The sequence below is a fragment of the Triticum aestivum genome, chromosome 5A (genome assembly GCF_018294505.1).
Source record: "Triticum aestivum cultivar Chinese Spring chromosome 5A, IWGSC CS RefSeq v2.1, whole genome shotgun sequence".
Classification (NCBI taxonomy): domain Eukaryota; kingdom Viridiplantae; phylum Streptophyta; class Magnoliopsida; order Poales; family Poaceae; genus Triticum; species Triticum aestivum.
The window spans coordinates 286,324,557-286,337,665 of NC_057806.1; the positions used below are offsets into that span (position 1 = coordinate 286,324,557).

General features: G+C 44.5%; 1 long non-coding RNA gene across 1 annotated transcript; it reads left to right on the forward strand.

Moving 5' to 3' along the window:
- Positions 1-8,951: 8,951 nt before the first annotated feature.
- LOC123102993 (uncharacterized) lies at positions 8,952-12,515 on the forward strand. The gene is made up of 6 exons (XR_006449558.1): positions 8,952-9,381; positions 9,472-9,684; positions 10,198-10,290; positions 10,698-10,841; positions 11,388-11,472; positions 12,283-12,515. It is a non-coding gene; the product is annotated as an uncharacterized lncRNA (long non-coding RNA).
- The last annotated feature ends 594 nt before the right edge of the window (positions 12,516-13,109 follow it).

The window sequence follows — 13,109 nt, forward strand, 5'->3', positions numbered from 1 at the left end:
GGGTAGTAGTTGACCGTTTGACCAAAGTGGCACACTTTATCCCAGTGAAAACAACTTATACTAGTGCAAAGTTGGCCAAGATATATATGACCAGGATCGTATGTCTGCATGGAGTTCCGAGGACCATCATATCGGATAGAGGAACACAGTTTACTTCAAAGTTTTGGCATCAGTTACACCAGACCTTGGGAACGAGATTGGAGTTTAGTACAGCTTTTCACCCGTAGACGGATGGACAGACCGAGAGAGTCAACCAGATTCTGGAGGATATGTTGAGAGCCTGTGCGCTAGATTATGGGTCTAGTTGGGATGACAATTTGCCTTACGCAGAGTTCTCATACAACAATAGTTACCAAGCCAGTTTGAAGATGACACCGTTTGAAGCCCTGTACGGCCGAAGGTGTAGAACACCGTCGATGTGGGATGAAGTTGGAGACCGACAGTTGTTTGGACCAGACTTGATCAAAGAGTCTGAGGAGAAGGTTAAACTGATTCAAGATAGACTGAAGATAGCTCAGTCCAGACAGAAGAGTTATGCATATTCGAAACGCAAGGAGGTAACCTATGAAATTGGAGAAAGAGCATATCTACGAGTATCACATTTGCGAGGAGTGAAACGTTTTGGAGTTAAGGGAAAGTTAGCCCCGAGATTTGTAGGACCGTATCGTGTTTTGGAACGGATGGGAGAAGTTGCCTACAAGTTGGAGTTACCTAAAGGACTGTCAGGAGTTCACGATGTGTTTCACGTTTCCCAGTTGAAGAAGTGCCATGCTGAGATGGCCGACATACCGCTAAGAGATACCGTACCCTTGGAGGCGATTCAGTTGGACAATGACTTGACTTATGAGGAGAAGCCAGTCAAGATTTTGGAGTTTGCCAGTCGAGTCACCCGCAGCAAGGTTATTAAGTTTTGCAAAGTTCAGTGGAGCCACCATACCGAGGACGAAGCCACATGGGAACGAGAGGATGATCTCCGCAAAGACCACCCACACCTATTTTCTAGCCAACCCGAATCTCGAGGGCGAGATTCATCTTAAGGAGGGTAGGTTTGTAACATCCCAAATTTTCAATTTGGAATGTTATACATAGATCATTCTTGCATATCATATTTTATTGCATTTCGTCTCGCGATCCTCGAAATCCTAAGCAACTCAAGGACCCTCGGAGAGAGTTGGGGATTTCCCCGGTTTTCAAATTTGATTTTATCAAATTTTGAAACGAGGATTTTTAGTTTTAATTATTTTTCTCTCCGAAAATATTTCATATTAAAAATATATGAGAGGAGATAATATGACTTCTCCAAAATAATTGAAATATTGGGGGGTATTAAAATCAAATGTTTGTTTTATTTGGATTTTATTTGCAATTTTGTTTGCATTAGAAAAATTGCACGTTTTCAAAATTGCATTTTAGGGCCAAGAAAATGTTCATCTCGTTCTAAATATTTTATTTAGACGGTGAAAAAATGTTTTTGCGTTTTTTAAATTTTTATTTTATTTTCTAGGATTTTTTTTAGTTTCGGCGGAATTATTATTTAAAAAAAGTGCGCAGGCTAACTAGGCCGAAGCCCAGCCGCCGGCCCGTCCCCTCCCGCGCGATGTCTCCTTCCAGGAGACCGGCCGCGCCGCCGCCGCCCGACTCGAGGAGTCCGGCTAAGACTCCTCCCCGCCGCCTTTGCCCCCTCCCCAAGGCACACTCCCCTCCTTATATACTCCCCCACCCCCGCCGCCACCACCACCCACCACCGCCGCCCGCCTCGCCCCGCAGCCGAAGACGCCGCCGCCGCTTGCCCGCGCCGCTGCCGCCGTGCCTCGCCGGACCGACGAGGTAGTCGCCGGTTTTAAAAAAACGATCCGGTTTTTTAAAGAAAACCCTAGTTTTTTCGGTTCGCCGGTTTTTCCCGGTTTTTCTTTTTAACGGACGTTCGTCCGTATGTTTGTTTTAACGAATGGTTTTCGCCCGTTAGTTACAGACAACGAATGCTCGTTCATTAGCCTATTCGTCAGTTTTCTTTTCTCGGATTTTGCCGCGGTTATTTTTGATCACGATTTTTGATCCGATTTTCGTTCTAGTTTATCTTTTCACTCGTTAGTCGGAATCAGGCGATTCAAGCACCTAGATCTTTGTCTCGAGACCCTCTTTCCGCTTAACCAACTTGAACAAGTTTTTGCTACTGTAAAGTTTGACCTAGATCCAGATTAGTAAATGGATCTTGTTTCTTTCGCCGTTTGAGTTTCGTTGCTCCGTTGGATTTGATTCTTTTCGCAAACCGGAGTTCTTAAGTTGAACTTTCTGGTTAGATCTTCTTATTTGAGTTTTACCCGTGCTTCTTTGTTTGATTGCTTATGTATGCTATTGTTTGTTTGCGATAGAATTCCCAGAGTGCGAAGCGTGTTATTTGGAGTCTCTAGGTTACGTGGATCGTCAGCAAGGCAAGTAACACTTTGATCATACCCCTTTGAGGTCAGGTCAGATCATAACGCCATGGACATTCGATGTAATAAGTGTATGATTGCTACTCTGTTATAAATCCTCGAGTACTGTGTGTGTCAGCATTACCGATCCAGGGATGACACTGAAGCACAGAGACTTGACCGTCTGAGGTCAGGTCGCTACACGCGGGCGGCGGCGACGACGCGTGAGGCGAGGCGGCAGCGGATCAGCGGCGGCGCGGCTAGGGTTCGGGTTTGGGCAGCGGCGCGGTTTGGGCTGCGGTGGGCTTGGCGGCGCGGCTTAAAAAGGTCCCCCCGGGCGGAGTCCCGCTCGGGTACGGCCCGGAGTCGGTTCACTTTTTTTAATAATTCCGACATGCAGAAAAGAAAGAAAAGAAATACTAAACGGACTCCAAAAATCCCGAAATAAATTTTCTCCGTCCTCTAAAAATAGGCCGGACAAGGTGAACATTTATTTGGGCCTAAAATGCAATTTTGAAAAACGCATTTTTTCCTAATTCAAATAAAATAGCGATAAAACTCCGAATACAAATCTTATTTGATTTTAATATTAAATCTTTGATATTTCTCTATTTTGAGGAAGTCATTTTATCCTCTCTCTTTTATTTTTATAAAAGAAATATTCGAAGAGAAAATAATTAAAATCAAACGATCCTCTTTTAAAAATTCAAGAAAACTTGAATATGAAAATAATGAAATCCCCAACTCTCTCCGTAGGTCCTTGAGTTGCGTAGAATTTCTAGGATCAAGCCAAAATTTAATAAAGTATGATATGCAATGATGATCTAATGTATAACATTCCAAATTGAAAATTTGAGATGTTACATTATCAATCCGTGGGAGGCATAGGATGAAGATGGTCTCTCTCAAACAACCCTGCAACCAAATAACAAAGAGTCTCTTGTGTCCCCCAACACACCTAATACAATGGTAAATTGTATAGGTGCACTAGTTCGGCGAAGAGATGGTGATACAAGTGCAATATGGATAGTAGATATAGGTTTTTGTAATCTGGAAATACAAAAACAGCGAGGTAACTAATGATAAAAGTGAGCGTAAACGGTATTGCAATGCGTTGAAATAAGGCCAGGGTTCATACTTTCACTAGTGCAAGTCCTCTCAACAATAATAACATAATTGGATCATATAACTATCCCTCAACATGCAACAAAGAGTCACTCCAAAGTCACTAATAGCGGAGAACAAACGAAGAGATTATGGTAGGGTACGAAACCACCTCAAAGTTATCCTTTCTAATCTATCTATTCAAGAGTCCATAGTAAAATAACGCAAAGCTATTCTTTCGTTCAATCTATCATAGAGTTCGTACTAGAATAACACCTTAAGACACAAATCAACCAAAACCCTAATGTCACCTAGATACTCCAATGTCACCTCAAGTATCTGTGGGTATGATTATACGATATGCATCACACAATCTCAGATTCATCTATTCAACCAACACAAAGAACTTCAAAGAGTGCCCCAAAGTTTCTACCAGAGAGTCAAGACGAAAACGTGTGCCAACCCCTATGCATAAGTTCACGAGGTCACGGAACTCGCAAGTTGATCACCAAAACATACATCAAGTGGATCACATGATATCCCATTGTCACCACAGATAAGCACGTGCAAGACATGCATCAAGTGTTCTCAAATCCTTAAAGAATCAATCCGATAAGACAACTTCAAAGGGAGAACTCAATTCATCACAAGAGAGTAGAGGGGGAGAAACATTATAACATCCAACTATAATAGCAAAGCACGCGATACATCAAGATCGTATCACCTCAAGGACACAAGAGAGAGAGAGAGATCAAACACATAGCTACTGGTACATACCCTCAGCCCCGAGGGAGAACTACTCCCTCCTCGTCATGGAGAGCACCGGGTTGATGAAGATGGCCACCTGAGTGGGATTCTGTAACACCCACGATGCGGCCATATCTCCCACGTGTTGGAGCACGACTTAGAGGCATAACCGCATAGTAGGCATGTCGCAAGAGGGGTAATCTTTACACATCCCATGTACTGAATAAAAAAGAGATAAAGAGCTGGCTTACAATCGCCACTTCACACAATACATAAATATATCATTACATCATCCAGAATACAATCAAGGTCCGACTACGGAACCAAATAAAGAAAGAAAACCCAAATGCATAGATCCCCGATCGCCCCAACTGGGCTCCTCTACTGATCGTCCGGAAAGGAAACATAGTAACGTCCTGAATCCTCTTCAAACTCCCACTTGAGTTCGGTAGCGTCCCCGACACTGGCATCATCGGCACCTACATCTGATTTTGGAAGTAATCTGTGAGTCACGGGGACTCAGCAATCTCACACCCTCGCGATCAAGACTATTTAAGCTTATGGGTAGGAAAAGGTAGTAAGGTGGAGCTGCAGCAAGTGGCTAACTTACGCAAAAGAGAGCGAGAAGGGGAGCAAAGCATGGTCCAGAAGCTATAAGATCAAGAAGTGATCCTGAAACTACTTACGTTCAAGCATAACACGAGACCGTTTTCTCTTCCCGGACTTCGCCGAAAAGAGACCATCACGGCTACACACACGGTTGATTCATTTCAATTAAGTTAAGTGTTAGGTTTTCTACAACTGGATATTAACAAATTCCCATCTTCCCATAACCGCAGGCACGGCTTTCGAAAGTTCAAAACCCTGCAGGGGTGTCCCAACTTAGCCCATCACAAGCTCTCACGGTCAACATAGGATATTCCTTCTCCCAGGAAGACCCGATCAGACTCGGAATCCCGGTTACAAGACATTTCGACAATGGTAAAATAAGACCAGCAAAGCCGCCCGATGTGCCGACAAATCCCGATAGGAGTCGGATGTATCTCGTTCTCAGGGCACACCGGATGAGCGCTCTGTACAACTAAAACCAAACCTCGAGTTTCCCCGAGGGGGCGCTGCAAAGGACTCTAGTTTGGACCAACACTCAGAGGAGCACTGGCCCGGGGGTTTAAAATAAAGATGACCCTTGAGTCCGTGGAACCCAAGGGAAAAAGGCTTAGGTGGCAAATGGTAAAACCAAGGTTGGGACTTGCTGGAGAAGTTTTATTCAAGGCGAACTGTCAAGGGGTTACCATTATAACCCAACCGCGTAAGGAACGCAAAATCAAGGAACATAACACCAGTATGACGGAAACTAGGGCGGCAAGAGTGGAACAAAACACCAGGCATAAGGCCGAGCCTTCCACCATTTACCAAGTATATATATGCATTAGAGTAAAACAAGATATAATAATGATATCCCAACAATAATCATGTTCCAACAAGGAACAAACTTCATCTCCACCTGCAACTAGCAACGCTATAAGAGGGGCTGAGCAAAGCGGTAACATAGACAAACAACAGTTTGCTAGGAAAGTTGGGTTAGAGGTTTGACATGGCAATATGGGAGGCATGATATAGCAAGTAGTAGGCATCGCGGCATAGCAATAGAGCGAGCAACTAGCAAGCAAAGATAGAAGTGATTTCGAGGGTATGGTCATCTTGCCTGCAAAGTTCTCCAAGTTGACGTAAGCTTGATCCTCGTAAGCGTACTCAACGGGTTCCTCGATCACGTACTCGTCTCCCGGCTCTACCCAAGGCAAGCACACAAGCAAAATACCAACAATCAATCATGGTGCAATGCGCAAGCAATATGATGCAAAACATGACATGACATGCGGGATGTGATGTGCAATGCGTATGCATGCTTTGGAAGGGAAAGATTGAACCAGGCCTCAACTTGGAAAACCAAGTGTGTCGCTAGAAAGATGAGTTGATTTCGGTCGAAATTGATATAAAGATCACCGGAATTGGATGCACGGTTTGCGAATGGCAAGCAAAACAATAATGGCACAATTCTGCGATTAACAGCACGATGCCAACTAGAATGCAACAAGAAACTAAGCTACTGCACTCCAACATAGCAACAAAGCACATGGCAGTGATCTACTCAAGATGCTTGACAAAAGATGAACACTGAGCTACGACTAAAACACACAAAAGCAGGTTCAAACAAGCATGGCAAAAGTGCAAAAGATATCAGCATCACAGACTTAGTGAATATAATAGCATGTCAGGAAATAACATCAGGAAGCAATGTTTACAGCAAGCTAAGAACATGCTACAGGAACATAACATAGCAATACAATGCATGGCATGAATCTACTCAAAGCATAGAACAAAAGTCCCTTACTGACCATAAGCCAAAAATGATCACAAGATATGATGGCACCCATGTAAACATAGCAAGTTTCGTCAACAGATTCAGACTTAGCAGAAAACTGGACATGGCAAAAACAGAATTATGAAAGCCTCTTTGCGAGCTCGATTCACTCACCACAAGGCATTTCATGACAAACTAAGCATACTACCAGCAATAAGGCATGATCATGAAGCTAACCATGGCAAGAACAGGTTTATAGCATGCTTGGATCAACTACAACAACCTTGGAAAAATTGATTAACACGTAAACAATGTGCCAGGAACATTTTATAGCAAAAGTAGAGCAAGATTGAGTCATGCTAGGGCACTCCATAAATGCAAACAGGGGCATGGATGGATAGAGCACAACCATATGCTCAAATCATCATTACTGAAGATACTCAAAACAAGCATGGATCTAACTGTAGCAACATGAATACATGGCATAAAAATAACAGCAGGGAAATGACTTGGTGAAATTATAAGTCCCTGAAATCAGCAATATCACGAGAGCTACTTTGCATGGCTTGTGCTAGTCACCACATTGATCACAAAAATACAAGGCATAAACCCCTTTAAATATGGCATGGCATAGCCCAAAACACATGTAGAGCTCATGCCCATATGCAGCACACAATAAATGTAGCAAAAATGTCAAATGCTCATACTCTGCTAAGAATCAGCACCTAACATTTTATAGCACTCTTGCATCAACGATTTGGGCATCAAGATGGACGCAAATGAGCATGTCACAATGGAACAAAATGAAGAGCACATCATGATGAACATTTTGATATATTGCACGCACACAATGAAGCTACGGTCACAGAGTTATGATGCAATGAACATGGGCTGAAAATGCAATATAAAATGACTTACAGGAATTTCGAAGTCAACCCTAGGGTTTTCCAGATCCAGATCTGGTGCGCACGAAACCCGAGGTTCACCGGAGCTCGCCAGAGTTGAAGCGAAGGGAGGCCGGCGACGAGGGAGGAGAGGCCGGGGAGGTTGCTCCGACCGGAGATGCGGCGAGGCGGCGACGGTGACGCAGTGGCGCTCAGCGAGGCGAGGAGCAGCGCGGCCGGCGGCGAGCGGAGCGGTGGCGGGCGGCGGGGCGGAGGAGAGCGGGCGGCGGGTGCATGGAGGAGAGCGGGTGCGCGGGGGAGAGACGCGGGCTCGCGGGGGCGGTGGACGTGCGGGCGGCGGGGAGGCGGGCGCGTGGGCCGGGAAGGGCCCCGCGCGGGCCTGGCGGGCCGGCGGCGGTGGAGGCGGCGGAGCGCCATGTGGCGTCACACGGTTGGCCGGACGCGGTGGCGCGATTTCGTCCGGCATCGCCCGGATGTGTCCGGCGGCGCGGAGGGGAATTTTAGGGTTTTTGGACAGCGGGATTTCGGGGAGGCATCAATTTATAGGTGGGGGGAGCTAGGAGAGTCCAAATGAGGTGTGGTTTTCGGTCACGCGATTGTGATCGAACAACCGAGAGGATGGAGGGGGTTTGGATGGGTTTGTGGGCTAACTTGTAGGGGTGTTGGGCTGCAACACACACGAGGCCTTTACGGTTCCCCGCTTAACCGTTGGAGTATCAAACGGACTTCAAATGGCACGAAACTTGACAGGCGGTCTACCGGTGGTGTACCAGGCCGCTTGGTAAATCTCGGTCCATTTCGACAAAGTTTAACAACCGCTCACGAAAAAAGGCAAAAGGGGGCGCCGGAGGGCATAGGAGTGTCGGATTGCAAAACGGACAACGGGGAAAATGCTCGGATGCATGAGACGAACACGTATGCCAATGCAATGCACATGATGACATGATATGAAAATCATGACATGAACAAAATGCAAAACAAATACAAAACCCAACCACGAGGGAATCACATAACTTAACGCCGAAAATGGCAAAAGTTGGAGTACAGATATGGCAAATTATATCCGGGGCGTTACAGATTCCCCCTCCGGCAGGCACTACACCACGCACTAGATTTCCCTACTGATGTGTGTTAGGAAAAGTCAATTTTATCAACAGACTGTTGGTCGGGAAAACTTTTATCTAACTGTTGGTCGGCAATACTGATGTATTGAGTCCAACTGGCAGTCGGCAATCCTGGAATGTTTCACGTTGGACTATCGGTCGGGAAAGCTCGTATCTCCATCAGACTGTTGGTCGGCGATTAATGCCGACCGACTGTTCATTACCAATTGGGCCGGCCCGTCTTTGCGCGTGCACGGGCCGAAAACTTAGCGCCAAGACTCCTTCCTATTTTTTCATTCGGCCTTCAAAAGGTGCCACGACCAAATCCAAATCCCCCAAACCTAAATCCTCTCACACACTCCCTCCGCCGCCGCCCGCTAGCTAGCAGCCCACACGCCGCCGACCACCCGCCGTCTCCAGCACGCCGTCACCTTTATACTTCATCCTCCTGCACCCCCACTGCTTAGGCCCCGAACACTTCTAACCCTAGCTTGTGCGCTGGAGTTCGGGGAGAGGCCAAGGCGCGGTGGTGGACGCCGCCATCCCTCTCAGATCCGGGGCTGAGAGAGGGAGGGAAGGAGAGGTGGGTCACCTTCAAGAGAGAGCACTCGCACCCTCGCTCGTCAGTCGTCACCCAGGGGCCGCCACCATCGCCACCACGCCATGGGTTTCCTCCGATTTGCGCTCGCCGATTCGTTTGAAGAAGGATATGGCCGTTGACTGCTGGTGCTTCCCTTCCCCGGGCAGTGAGTGTTCTTTTCACTCTCCTCTCCCTCTCCGCCCATCCCCAATCGGTGCCGCTAGTTGATTTATTTGCTTTTCCCTTTTCCGTTCAGATCAGCCATGACTTGGGATAGTACTTCTATCCAGCAAGCAGCGTTTTGGATGTGAGCTCCAGCTCAAGCAGAGCATCAAAAACAGGGGCTCTATCTGCTAATGGGGTAGCCGGAAATGCAGTCTAAGAGATACATCTCGTGTGATTTCTGGATATGAGAACTTGAGAAGAACAAGCTTGATGCTATTATTGGAAAAAATAATCTATTCTACAGGTATTCCTTTCAGTAGTGTTGCCAGAAACCTTAATTAGCTACTGTTTTTTATGAACTGGTTGTGATTGATTTGAGAACTTTAGAGCTTGTGAGTTGTAATTTGTGATGTTTGAACCCTTGCCAGACTATCAAATTATGATATGTCTGCCTGAAGGTCAATACAAGGGTAATCATCATATGAAAATTCATTACTTTATATATATAGAAAAATGTATCCACATATCTGTGCTTTGAGATGAGGGACAACCCCGAGAACTAGCTTCAGGTTCCGCAAAAAGTCCAAATAATCATACTAATGTTTCAGACTTTTATTTAAGCATTTAGAATTCTGGCAAACATAGGACTATATTAAACTTAGTTCAGTTTTTTCTGGAATGAAGATAAAGTACATATCTAGCAGTTTGTATTTATACAGTCATGCTTCTATAGATTTTACAGTTTTATTTTCTCTTTAAATTTGCTTCAGCTGTTCTGCAACTTCCAGAATAGTTCATGTATCCCATATTTTTCCAGGATTCTTCTTTGCATCCCATACACATAGACGGAGTGGGAGGCTGCCGCAGCGGTGCTGGACTTGGAGCCCAAGCCATCCGCTGCCGCCAACAGGTTGCACGTATTCGCGGAAATCACCAAAACTGTGATGTCTGTATAGAAAATCAGTGTTTTCTTGGTTCATATCCTATCTGAAACTTGGAATGTTGATTGTTAGGCACAACTTAACTTTCACAGTAGCCTACATATTCTTCTGCTCACAAACAGGGCAAAACATGCACCATAGAATGCTGGGAGAACATTGATTTATTTTGCTCTTCGTACTTTTATTAGATAAGCCCCATTGCAAGGAGAATATGGATTTATGTTGCTCTTCCTACTATTATTAGATAGGCCACATTCTTTTTGTATCATTCATGCCTTTGTTGCTAACAGTATGGTTATGTAAATTCAACATTGATGTTTAATGTTATTACGTGATTTACACAAAGCTGGTATTCATATTACATGAGATGTTGCAGGTGCTGACAGTATGATGCCTTCAGAATTGGCTCTCAGAACTTTCAACCAAGATTAGAGCTAGCATACAGTTTGTAGTTTATAGTCGTACTCATACTCAATGAGTCCCTACCTCGGCTTCTAGGCAAGATATTCTTTAATTTTAGGTAAGCTCTAATTTGTAAAGCATTATTGCAGCTTTTAGAAACTCTGAATCTCAGATTTATTGAGATATTGAAATCCCAGTTTGAGATTCATCGAGATAAGGAGATCTTATTCGACCATGTAATTTAAATCTTATTCCAATGAGTATTGTTGATTGTCGTTTTTAACAGTATTACTCAACTTATGGTCACTTCCCTATGTTTAGTTCAGCGCCATTCTTTTCTCTTATTTGTTTTGTTAAAAAGAAATCTCTCACTATCAAATGTATTATGTCATCCTTTTTTGCTCAGCAGCAGTAAATTTCATAGAGGTGATGTAATATATAATGTCATTATTGATGTAGAAGTTGCAGAAGTGTAATGCTGACTCTACACGAATGATTATTATCCCTACATGCATAACATATTATTGATGTAGAAGTTGCAGAAGTGTAATGCCCCTTTTGTAAGGATGCATGCTGACGTGTGCACATCGTTTCGAGCTTGTTTTGGTGCATCTTTTATCCTGCTTCAGCTGGTTAGCCTGAATCCTCTTTTCTCCTGTTTCAGTTGATTAGCAACCAGTATTGTTCAGGAATTTTGAGTGGCACACATCCTGGTCTGGCGAGCCGATGACCAGACATCATTTGTCAAGGTTTGTGCACATTGAAAACTCTTGCTGTGGATATGAATGGTGTTCATCGCAAACTGATGTAGCTTCTTAATATGAGTACTATATTAGATTGATCCTTTTGAATTAAGTTGATGTAAAATTATTTCTTCAACCCGTGCTCTCTCAGCCTCTTCTCTCTTTTTTCATTGTAACTTATATATACATAGGGAGCTGACCTTCATGCACCACTCAGACACCACATCTAGCCACTAACATCATGTGTAGGCACTAGCTCACTCCCACTCACACAACTAACTCCATGCACTTAGTAATCCCTACATGCATGCATGTCCACTTGCGCAGCTCCACTCAACGGCCACACACCTGGTCAGCGGCCATGTAGATAACAAACTAACTAACTTGCCTATTCTCCTCTAGCTATTCCAGTCGTCAAGCGCCTTGCCGCTTCACATGGCGTGCTGCATCACACAGCACCGCGGCTTCACGCCGCCATCGGCATCGGCATCTCACCATGCTCGCTGCATCGCACGGCAGCCTGGTATCTCGCCTCCTCCATGCACTTGATTTAAGCTTCGACGACTAGATACTCCTTTACCATCTATGTTACATGCCTAACGAAAGCAAACTAAGTATGCAGATACAAAATATAAAGATTAGTGCGAACAATCTCAACTGAGGTTCAACGTTAGTGTTAACACATGATTATTGAATTCTCTGTATTTATTACTATTTGTATTTTTGGGAATGCGATGATCCAGTATGTTGTTATTTTGGCACTGTAGTATAGTTTCTAATAGTGTATTATAATTGAGAATTGATTAACGTTTGCAGGAAGCAAAAAGGACTACACTCACAAGGAACCATGAAGCCAATGATCCACGTCAACTAGATGTTTTAGCTTTCATTTTGTACAACTGATGTCTCATACTTGCATCTTTTGGTTGTCCTTTTGTAAACCTGATGTATGGTTTCTTGGTGGTTTTGTTTAGAACAGGTTGAAGTGTATGTATGTGCCAATTAGTTAATGGAATAAAAAATGTTTGGTGCTCCCGATTTGAGCTTGACGTATGGTGTTTGGGTGATTATGCTTAGAACACATGAACTATATGTATGTGACAATCAGTACCATATGTTAATTAAAGTTGTGGTTGGCTAAAAAAATGTTGATGAACTATTGTTCGGCAAAAGAAAACCGCATCTGATTGTTGGTCGGCAAAACAAACGTCGTCTGATTGTCGGTTGGGAAAGCCTACTGCTAGGCCCAAGAGAATGTTGGTTGGGAAAGAATACCATGTCCAATAAACGGTCGGGAAAGGCCCGTTGCTGCCCTAACAGACTATTGGTCGGGAAAGGCCCATGGTAGGCCCAACAGTCTGTCTGTCGGGAAAGATATATCATAACCATCAAGCAGTCGGTTGGAAAAACTATGTCGGTTGGGAAAGGGTTTTCCCGTCTGGACTTTCCCCAGCAGACAAGGTTGGTCGGCAACAATTTTTCCCGACCGTCTGTTGGAAGAAGTTGTATTCCCCACCAACCTGGGTGTTGGGGATGTAGTGCTGTGGTGTAGTGAGGGTGCCGGAACGGGTCTAGATTGGTTTTCGGTGGCTACGAAAGCTTCTGGCGGCGGAACTCCCGATCTATTCTGCTCTCTGATGTTT